Below are 11405 nucleotides of genomic sequence, written 5' to 3'. Positions count from 1 at the left end.
AAGGAGTGGAAGAGAGCAGCAGCATGAGCCTTCAAGCTTTAGCTTAAGAAGGGTTGCTTTGGTGATGTGGCGGGTGCTGATTGGCAGGGTGACTCAGGAACAGGCAAGCGGACACTGTGTCCTGCAGGGATTGGTTGAGAAAACTTTTGACTTTGGCACCCTTGGGAGAGGAGTGGGAGGGGTAAGGGATTTCATGATCTTCTTCTCAAGAGAGGAAACTTAACTTCAGCAGGAGAAACTCAATGGGGGAAATAAAACCAAAAGGCAAGCTCTCCCACACACCCAACATTCCTCCCTTTTTGTTTTTGTGTTGGAAGCCGGGCGATGAGATCCTCTGGCTACTTCCTGTGTGAAGGGATGAATGGTCAGGGTGCGGGGACAAAAGAAGCATAGCTGTAAAGGCCAGGGGACTGAAGATGCAAATTTCCTGGGGGCTGAAATTGATGAAAGTTCCTTGAATCAGTAGGTCAAGGATAGTCTCGATCCAATCTTTGTCCTTGCAAATGGGGGGGGGGGGGGAGTCAGCCAGCTGTCCTGTTGGAGGGCCTCCATGAACTCCATGAATCAGGTGTGCCACATCATGAGCCTAAAAACACCAAAGATACCCAAAGGCAAGAAAAAGAAGAGGGACACTCATTAGCTTCTGGCCAGAGGTCCAGAGAGAGGGACTGGCTGAGTAAAGACCAGCAGTCAGGAGGAGGCACATCAAAGCAAATGGGCCTAGAAACCCTGAGTGACAGGCTAGGGAAGTTCCCCAAGTCGTGTTTCCGTTTTGTAACTCCACATCCACGATGGTGAAGTTCCATTAGCAGTTGGTGAAGCCTTCATGTAAGGGACAGGTGTCCTCTGAGGTAATAAGTAGCTGGAAATCCCTGAGGAGAAGCTGGCTAAAGGTCTGATTAGATATTTTGCCTATTTGGTTCTGCAGGAATTTTATGATACATGGTAGAAAGACATAAAACAAGAAAATCTCAATTATTGGGACAATCTGGGATGTCTGACAAAGCAGACGAAGTGGATGTGAGGGAAGTGGATGGCAGGAGGGTGGCCAAGAGAAGGGTGGAACTAGAGTGAGGTATGTTGTTGTGAGGGTTTCTCGTGTTGAGGAAGGTCCTCCTTGGGAAGGGGGAAAGGAACCCTCAGGTGAGAGATGTGGAGCTTTAAAGGATTCTCAGGAGTGGTGGAGCAGACATATTTGTGGGAGGAGGATGGTGGACGGTCAGTCTGGGCTCCCTCAGTCGGGGGCAGGGCCAGTTTCAGCCTGGAAATGTGAACCCATGAAGTCAGTCTGCCTGGGGATTCCTGTAGATGGGCAGAAGTGGGAGTGCACAAGATAATCATTAGGGGACCCTTCCATTTAGGTGTCAGGATAGGCATGACACCAGAAGGAGGAGAGAAATACACTCAGTGGCCCGGGGTTAGGGGAGAGACATGTGACCTGGAGGGATCAGGTAATAGAGTTTCCTGATGTTTCCAAATCTGTGTTTGGATAAAACTAAGAAGGGGATGACTGAGATGTTCCAGAAGAATGCAGGGTGAAGGGTCACCTCAAGTGGTAGAGGTGGGCGGTCATAAATCACCTCAAAAGGGGACATTTGAGTTGAACTTTTGGGGAGCACCCAAAGGCGAAACAAGGCAACTGGGAGAAGTTAATCAGGCGTCCATCCACCATAATAGTGACCCTGGGCTCCTGAAAGGTGATGGTGGTCATCGGGGAGGGAGTCCCAAGGACCACATTGCCAAAGCAATCCTTCTTAAGCTGAAGCTTACAGGCTCATGCTGCTGCTCTTTCCTTTTCTTCCCCTTTGGGCAGCCCCCCAATAAAATCTCTTGGTTGAATTTCCATCTGGGTGAGTCACTCACCTTCAGGGTCACCACATCTAAACCATAACACCATCTCAGCTCTGGCTACCCAAACATACTCTGCATAGAGGTAGGGTTTATTATATCATTATGCTAATAAATACAGATTTGGGGGGTTTACAGGCATCTTTGGGGCATTGCTGGGTTGTATGTGTGTGGAAGAATCTGTAATTGGCAGAAGGACTACCCCTTAAGCTGGGCATTAGTTGCTAACCGTCTTATTCCACATTTCCTGGTTACTTGACAGTATTTTACACGGCAGTCTATCATTTTGGGGCTCAGGCACCTCCTGGGTTTAGGACTCCTTCTCAATCCACATTTTCCTGGTTTGATAGGTATTTCTAATTTTGAATATTCTTTGATAGCTTCTCATGCCTACTAACTACAATCCCTTCCCTCATTTATTCTCTAAATTTCTGCTTTCTTCCATTTCTTTGATAAAAATTTCTGATTACTGCCGGGCACAGTGGCGCGTCCCTATGAACCCAGCTACTCTGAAGGATGGTAAACTCAAGGCCAGCCTTTGGCAACTTAGCATGACCTTGTTTTTTAATTATTTTTTAGCTATAGTTGGACACAATACCTTTATTTTATTCATTTATTTTGATGTGGTGCTGAAGATCGAACACGTGCTAAGCCGGCGCTCTACTGCTGAGCCACAACCCCAGCCCCATGACCTTGTTTTAAAATAGAATTTTTTAAAAAAGGGCCGAGAATGTAGCTCAGTGCATGAGGACCTGGGTTTAATCTCCAATACCACAAAAAAAAAGCAAAGCAAAACCAAAACAAAGAAAAGATTTGCATCTTTTCTTTGTTTTGGTTTTGCAATGGAGTATTACTCTGCATTAAAAAAATGACAAAATCATAGAATTTACAGGGAAATGGATGGCATTAGAGCAGATTATGCTAAGTGAAGCTAGCCAATCCCTAAAAAACAAATGCCAAATGTCTTCTTTGATATAAGGAGAGTAACTAAGAACAGAGTAGGGTTGAAGAGCATGAGAAGAAGATTAACATTAAACAGGGATGAGAGGTGGGAGGGAAAGGGAGAGAGAAGGGAAATTGCATGGAAATGGAAGGAGACCCTCAGAGTTATACAAAAGTACATACAAGAGGAAGTGAGGGGAAAGGGAAAAATAATACAAGGGGGACAAATGAATGTCAGTAGAGGGGGCAGAGAGAGAAGAGGGGAGGGGACGGGAGGGGAGGGGGGATAGTAGAGGATAGGAAAGGCAGCAGAACACAACAGACACTAGTATGGCAATATGTAAATCAATGGATGTGTAACTGATGTGATTCTGCAATCTGTATATGGGGTAAAAATGGGAGCTCATAACCCACTTGAATCAAAGTGTGAAATATGATATATCAAGAACTATGTAATGTTTTGAACAGCCAACAATAAAAAATTAAAAAAAAAAAAAAAGAAAAGAAAAAAAAAACATTATTGGTTACCTATATTCCTGACTACTCGCTGGGAAACCAAAAACAAATCATTAGTACATGAGTAAGAAATACTTTTTATTCTAACCGCAGGAAGAAGAGGGAGTAGGTCGTGATGGCCATGCCGGAGCTGGAAGTGCTGTCCCCTGCTGCAGTCCCTGATTTGGAGTGGTATGAGAAGTCAGAAGAAACTAACGCCACTCGGATAGATCTACTTGAGACCACCTCTGCCAAGGAACCTTCCAACCCTTCGGAGCCCTTTTGCTCAAGCGACTGCTTGGTACCAGTGGTGTTTCCTGGGCCTGTAAGCCAGGAAAGCTGCTGTCGGTTTACTTGTGAACTTTTAAAGCATATCATGTACCAACGCCAGCAACTCCCTCTGCCCTATGAACAGCTTAAGCAATTCTACCCAAAACCTTCTCCCCAGGCAGAGAATGCAGTGAGGAAGACACCTCGAGTCACCACTGAGGCAAGCAGCAGGAAAGGCCAGCAAACACTGGCAGAACTGGAGAGTGTCCTCAGCCATTTAGAGGACCTCTTTGCCCGGACACTAGTACCACGAGTGCTGATCCTCCTCGGGGGCAGTGCCGTAAACCCCAAGGAGTTCTATGAACTTGACCTGTCCAGGCTGGTCCCCTGCAGCATGGACCAGACCCTGAGCACAGCAGCTTGTTTGCGCAATCTGTTCCGAGCCATTTTCATGGCTGATGCCTTTAGTGAGCTACAGGCTCCTCCACTCATGTGCACCATTGTCATGGCACAGGGGCACCGTGACTGCGGAGAAGATTGGTTTCGACCCAAGCTCAACTACCGGGTGCCTAGCCGGAGTCACAAACTCACTGTGACCCTGTCCTGTGGCAGATCTTCTATCCCAGCCGTGGATTCAGAGGATTACATTTGGTTCCAGGCACCAGTGACACTTAAAGGCTTCCACGATTGAAGGAACAAGGGATTTTTCTTAACTGTAAAAACACAATAGCCTTGTCACGCATCTCTTGCTTGGAACTGGAATTGTTTCCTGGTGAAAAGAAGGCTCTGTCCTCCTAGCTATTTGCCTCCCCTCAGACTTCCTGGTGGGCTGATGGTATGTGGCTGTGACTGTAATAATCATTATTGAGGAACAATTTCAAATTAAAAGTTGATTTTCCCAGAGGGTGCTGGGTCAGGTGTTTCTATTTAGGATTGGAAAGCACAGATGGATTCTCAGACAGACTTTTCTATGGAGGTATCCCTTTTCTGCTTTTGCTCTTTTCTTTCAAGAGTTTCTATCAGAGTCATAAAGTGGGTGTGACTCATGGATTTAAAATGAATAGAATCATTAAATTTTCCTGAAACTTTTGACTTAGGAAAAAAAAAAGAAATATTTTCATACCCTAAAAATAACCCCTTCCAACTTTATCTCATTCCTACCATAAATGTGGGCTGAGGGCTGATAGTGTAGCTCAGTGGTACAGCACTTGTCTGGTGTGTGAAAGGTCCTGGCTTCCATCCTAAATGCTGCAGGAAAAACAAGCAAAAAAAAAAAAAAGCAAACAAATGGACTAAAGAACTCCCAAAAATAAAAATTCATGCTATTTTTTTTCAATGTTAAAATTCCACATGCTGCTATAAGAATGAAGAAATATGAATTGATTTGTAAAGAATAACTGAGTCAATTTTATCAAGTTTTATTCCTGCAACTTTGTGAGGTAGTAAGGACAAATATTATTGTCCCATTTTACGAAAGAGAAAAGTGAAGGGCAGAAAGACTACAAGACTATGTTAATCAGGAACTAGAACCTTTGCTTTGAGAATGTAAATCCAAAGTTCTTGATTCTCTACCCCACAGCCTTCAAAGTCTATTGCTGGGTCACTATTTCAAAAGTAAGATGAGCATTTGGAGATGACTAAGCAGTAGACCATTTAATTTAGCCTTTTTTTTTTTTTCCATAATAAAGGTGACAAGTGTCAAGCCATCAATAGACATTAACTCACCTGATTGCCTTTGGGACAAAGTCTTATAATTGTGGGACAGCTCATAACTATAGTGTGAGTTGTTTTCAGTATGGAGACAACTGGTTTAAAGGGAGACCCAGCTGTGACCTCATTAGTACCCATGTCTAGTTAATGTCTAAGAATTTTTTTTTTTATTATCATTACATAAACTCACATCAAAACAGCTGCTTAGATATTTAGAGTCAAATATTTTCCTTGCTTTTCCAGAAGACAGAATGATGATTTAAGTGACTAAAGTATCAACAACAATAGATTCATGCATAATGATTCCTGCTGTAGAGCCCTGTGACCAAGATTTTGACCCCTCACATTTGAAAGCATGCTAAATACTCTTACAGCTCAGTCACCGAACACAGAAGAACTCCTATTTCCTCTGACTCATCTCTTACTATTCCCAAAACATCTTGGCTCAAAACCAATCTTTTGCATAATTCAATTCTACACTGGTGACAAAAGCATAATTGGTAGATGTGGATAGCCCAGAACTAGAGCAGTTGCTTTTGACGTTAGTAGTAGTACAGCTTGTGCTCAGCTCATTGAACTAATTCTAGCACATCAAAAAGGAAAGGCTTCTAATTAGAGTAAACTAACAGAGAAAAGGAAGCTCTGTTGCAGCTGTGACATCATCACACACATCATTTAAATGCTTTGGTAATAAAATAAGCAACTTCAACTAGGTGATCATCAGTTAGTTCCAGCCCTAATAATTGTTGAGATTCCGTAAAATGTAAACTGAATAATGCTGTCTATCTATTGAGGAAAAGAACTAGTAGCGAATCAGGGTGAATAGCTCCCTAATTTAACATTCCTTCATTCATTGTCCAATCCACTGGGTATTTATAAATTACCTAATCTAGAAACCAGTAAGTATTTAAAATAGCTTCATCCCAACTCTACTTGTCTTGAAATGTTGCATCAATGCATGATTTTCTCCAGGCAGTTGAGCTAATATTGCTTTCATACTCTGCCCCCCCATTCATTCTTCCTTCTTCTGTATTTAATCTAAGGGTTCATATTAAAATGCTATCTTGCCAAGGAATAGGTCCAGAACTTGAGAGATCCACATTAAGAAAAATAATATGAAATTCCAAATAAAAATATCAGGGCCTGGCATAGAGCCAAGGAAAGAAAATTGAAGTTTCATCACATTTATGGCAAATTATCGGTCTCCAACATCTTAAAGAGCTTAAACAGTCCATAGGCTGTACAAAAACAATGTTACTATGAGATAAATACACACACACACACACACACAATCCAGAACATAGTGCAAGAGATTATTTGTTCCACTGAGATTAGCCCCTTGTCTGCTTCTCTTTTCTCTCCTTTTTGCCTTCTCATCTGTTATGCTCAAATTTGGGATCCCCAAAAGACCACCAGAGACCAAGATTGATGTAAGCAGCAAAGAGGTGTTTATTGCGAGCTAGCTCAGTCCTCCACATGCACACAGCAACTGGTGACGCTGAGAGGCCCCGAGCCCAGGGTTTGCAGCAGTTTTATACACTCTTTGGAGAAGGCAGGGACTTCACATACATCATAGCAAATCATCACACACCATGGGAAAATCAAACAACAACTCTAAAACATGATTAGTACATTCACTGGCAGGAACAAGTTGGGTAAGGGTGATTGGTTAGTACCAGAGGGGGATTCGTTTGAACTGATTGGTTTAAGCCAAGAGGGGTGTATGTGCTGAACTACATGGTTTCCCAACATGTTATCAACCACCATAAACTACTGGGAGGGTCACCTGGCATCCCAGGTATTTTCTCTGTCTCATGCTGATTGGTGGTTGCTAGGGGGTTGCTATGGTTCCTCACCTAGCTTGACTGAGTCAGGGACACCTGGCGCAGCAGATCTCTCCTGTTATTTGTAGATAAACTGTTATGCCAGATTCATGGGACCCCAATAGATCTCCAGGAGATGAATCCGATGCAATCACACAAGAGTCTTTATTGCAAGCTCGAGCTTGGACTCACAACAGTTCCCGACGCAGCAGTCCCAGGGAGTGAGTCCCTGTCTTTTGTTCAGTGAGATTTTATAGGTTTTGAGGGGATACTCTATGTGTCACAACGTCACACAGCAAATCATTCCATACCACGGGAAAATCAAACAACAACTCTTAACATTCATTAGCACATTCACTGGCATGAACAAGTTGGGTAGGGGTGATTGGTTAGTACAAGAGGGGGATTCCTTTGAACTGTTTGGTTTAGGCCACAAGGGGTGTACGTGCTAAACTACATGGTTTCCCAACATGTTATCAGCCACCATAAACTACTTGGGGGTCATCTGGCATTCCAGGTATTTTCCCTGTCTCATACTGACTGGAGGTTGCTAGGGGGGTTGCTATGGGTCCTCACCTAGCCTAACTGAGTCAGGGACACCTAGGGCCACAGATCTCTCTCCTGTTATTTACAGACAAACAACTCAGCAGGTTGAGTATGTGCCTAGGAGTGCTCTGTGGGGCTTCCCAATGACAAGGGTCACGCACCCTTCCTTGGACAGGCTTTGCTCTGAGGTAGAGGCTGGTTTTTCACACCTTTTTTTTTGTTTGTTTGTTTGGGGGATTGAAACTAGGGGTGCTAGACCACTGAGCTATACCTCCAGTCCTTTTACATTTTATTTTGAGATAGGACCTCCCTAAGTTGCCCAGGCTGGCCATGAATTTGCAGTCCTCCTGCCTCAGCTCCTGAGTTGCTGGGATTACAGGCATGCACCACCATGCCCAGATCCTTTCAGCCTTTTCTATCCCTCATCTACTTTGCCCAGAGGGACCTTGGTGTAGTGGGAGTTGAAAGAGAGGAACCTGGAGACTGGCAAATGAAAAATGAAAGATAGAGATCAGGTAGAGATACACAGGAGAATTTATTTGCCAGAGCTGACAAATAAAGGCCATCTCTCATAGACAGAGAGAGGCTACACAGGCTTGGGGTTGGAGACTTTTATGAGGGAGGCTCAGGAATTAGAGCCAGGTGGGTCCTAATGCAGGCAGTGAAGGGTGGGGTTGGTATGAGGGAGTAATGAGCCTTTCTCAGAAAAGCCCTTGGAAGGGAAAGCAAAATTTTTCTTAAAATGGTCGCTGTCACTTAAGATGGCCATCCAGATGCTAAGCAAAGACATTAAAGTAGTGGTAGAATTTGGGGACTTCTTTTCCAGTTTTAGCGGTATTAAAATAGGTAAAACATTAGGAAACTGTAGTAATGTGCAAATATTAGGCACCCAATAAATCAATGAAAAACTAATTTAATTTATGTAAACCCAGAATCATGATACTTAAAGATAGATTCAGACTCCAGAAACAGTTGAAACAAACAGTATGACATTTAACAAGGATTAAATGGGACAGCTTGGATTTAGTTTCCAAAAAATTAAATAATTACATACAACAAAGGGAGTAGTTATTAGGTTATGCTCGAATTCGGGACCCCCAAAAGACCACCAGAGACCAAGATCGATGTAAACAGCAAAGAGGTGTTTATTGCGAGCTAGCTCGGTCCTCCGCACACACACAGCAACTGGTGACACTGAGAGGCCCCAAGCCCAGGGTTTGCAGCAGTTTTATACATTCTTTGGAGAAGGCAGGGACTTCACATACATCATCGCATCTCTTAGCAAATCATCACACACCTCGGGAAAATCAAATAACAACTCTAAAACATGATTAGCACATTCACTGGCAGGAACAAGTTGGGTAGGGGTGATTGGTCAGTACAAAAGGGGGATTCATTTGAACTGATTGGTTTAAGCCAAGAGGGGTGTTGGTGCTGAACTACATGGTTTCCCAACACGTTATCAACCACCATAAACTGCTGGGAGGGTCCTCTGGCATCCCAGGTATTTCCCTGTCTCATGCTGATTGGTGGCTGCTAGGGGGTTACTATGGGTCTCCACCTAGCCTGACTGAGTCAGGGACACCTGGCACAGCAGATCTCTCCTGTTATTATTTGTAGATAAACAACTTAGCAGGGTGGGAATGTGCCTAGGAGCATTCTGTGGGTCTTTCCCACATGACAAAGGTCATGTGCCTTCCTTAGACAGGCTTTGCTCTGAGATAGAGCCTGGTTTTTTCAATTAAAAACCATGAATTTAGCCAGGTGTGGGGCACACACCTGTAATCTCATCAACAAATGCTATATAGAAAAAAATTTACAAAAGTGACATACTGGTATGGGACAATGTATTTACACATAGGTAATTTACACATGAAAGTCGAGAAAAATACAATAGTTTCTGAAATAAAGGGGGATAAGATTGGAGGATAAATAAAAACATATAAATACTATAAACTGAAAATCCATGTTCCTCGCCCCATCCCCAGCCCACTCCACTCCATGAATTTATACACTGAAATCTAATCCACAGTGTGATGTCATTTTGGGGTGGAGCTTTGAGAGGTGATTAGGTCCTAAAGGTGGATTGAGCCCCCATGAATGGAATTTGTGTCTTTTATTTAAGAGATTCTAGCTGGATGTGGTGTTGCACACCTATAATCCCAGAGATTTGGGAGGCTGAGGGAGGAGGATCACAAATTCAAGGCCAGCCTCAGCAATTTATCAAGGCCCTAAGCAACTTAGTGAGCCCCTGTCTCAAAATAAAAATAAAAAGGGCAGGGGATGTAACTCAGTGGTAGAGCACTTGTCTAGCATGTGTGAAGACCTGGGATCATCCCCAAGAACCACACAAAAAAAGTAGATAAATAAAGAGATCCTGGAGAGCTCCTTTAGCCTATCTGCCATGTAAGGGACACAGCAAATGGACGCCTTGTATGAACCAGGAAGTGTGCCCTCGCCAGACACAAAATCTTATGGTGGCTTGATCTTGAACATATCAGATTCCAGAACTTTGAGAAATTACATGTGATTTTTATAAGCCAGCAGCCTCAGTGGCTTAATGTAATGAGTCTGGTGTTATTGTAACTTCTTTAAGCAATAAAAAAAAAAAAAGGATAAATATACTTGCATTGCTTTTAGCTGTTTGGAGAGTGGAGTGGTTCTGCTCTGAAAAGGGATTGCAGGTAATGGGTTCCAAAGTAGACAGAAGGCCAAGATTTTATAAACAAGGGTAATTTACTTCAAGTATATCCCATAGCTATCAGATTCATAAAGAATTTTCAGAAATACACATTTTTAAGAATTAACAGTAGTTTGGATAAAAGTGTGGTAGGAAAGACGGAGAAATGGAAAACTTGGGAGATACTTGATTGCTTTGATATTAGAATTGAAGGACAAAGAAATCACCAAGGATAAATCCTAGTTTGCAGATGAAAAACCAGCGTCTATCTCAGAGCAAAGCCTGTCCAAGGAAGGGACATGACCTTTGTCCTTGGAAAGACCCACAGAGCACTCCTAGGCACATTCCCACCCTGCTAGTGGTTATCTACAAATAACAGGAGAGATCTGCTGTGCCAGGTGTCGCTGACTTAGTCAGGCTAGGTGGGGATCCATAGCAACCCCCTATCAGCCACCAATCAGCATGAGACAGGGAAATACCTGGGATGCCAGATGACCCTCCCAGTAGTTTATGGTATTGAGAAACCATGTAGTTCAGCATGAATACCCCTCTTGGCTTAAGCCAATCAGTTCAAATGAACACCCCATTTGTACTGACCAATCACCCTTATCCAACTTGTTCCCGCCAGTGAATGTGCTAACCATGTTTTAGAGTTGTTATTTGATTTTCCTGCAGTGTGTGATGATTTGCTAAGAGATGCTATGATGTATGTGGGGGTCCCTGCCTTCTCCAAAGAATGTATAAAACTGCTGCAAACCCTGGGCTCGGCCTCTCAGCGTCACCAGTTGCTGTGTGTGTGCGGAGGACCTAGCTAGCTCGCAATAAACACCTCTTTGCTGTTTACATCGATCTTGGTCTCTGGTGGTCTTTTGGGGGTCCCAAATTCGAGCATAACACAGACTTTAGAATGTATTAGCTATCTATTACTATCCAACAAATTATCCCAAAACCTAGTGGGATAAATATTTATGCTTGGCATGGAGGCACATGCTTCTAATCTCAGCGGCTCAGAAGTATGAGGCAAGAAAATGGCAAGGTTGAAGCCAGACCTAGAAATTTATCTAGACCTCTCAAAATTTACAAAAAGGTCT

The 11405-nt window shown here is 43.2% G+C and overlaps 1 pseudogene; it reads left to right on the top strand.

Annotated features, from left to right (window-relative positions):
* Positions 1 to 3421: 3421 nt before the first annotated feature.
* On the top strand, positions 3422 to 4246 carry LOC114087029 (MAD2L1-binding protein pseudogene; annotated as a pseudogene).
* The last annotated feature ends 7159 nt before the right edge of the window (positions 4247 to 11405 follow it).

This window comes from Marmota flaviventris, chromosome 12, assembly GCF_047511675.1.
Source record: "Marmota flaviventris isolate mMarFla1 chromosome 12, mMarFla1.hap1, whole genome shotgun sequence".
Lineage (NCBI taxonomy): Eukaryota > Metazoa > Chordata > Mammalia > Rodentia > Sciuridae > Marmota > Marmota flaviventris.
Note: the sequence above shows the minus strand (reverse complement) of the source record. Positions and strands in the feature narration are given on the sequence as shown.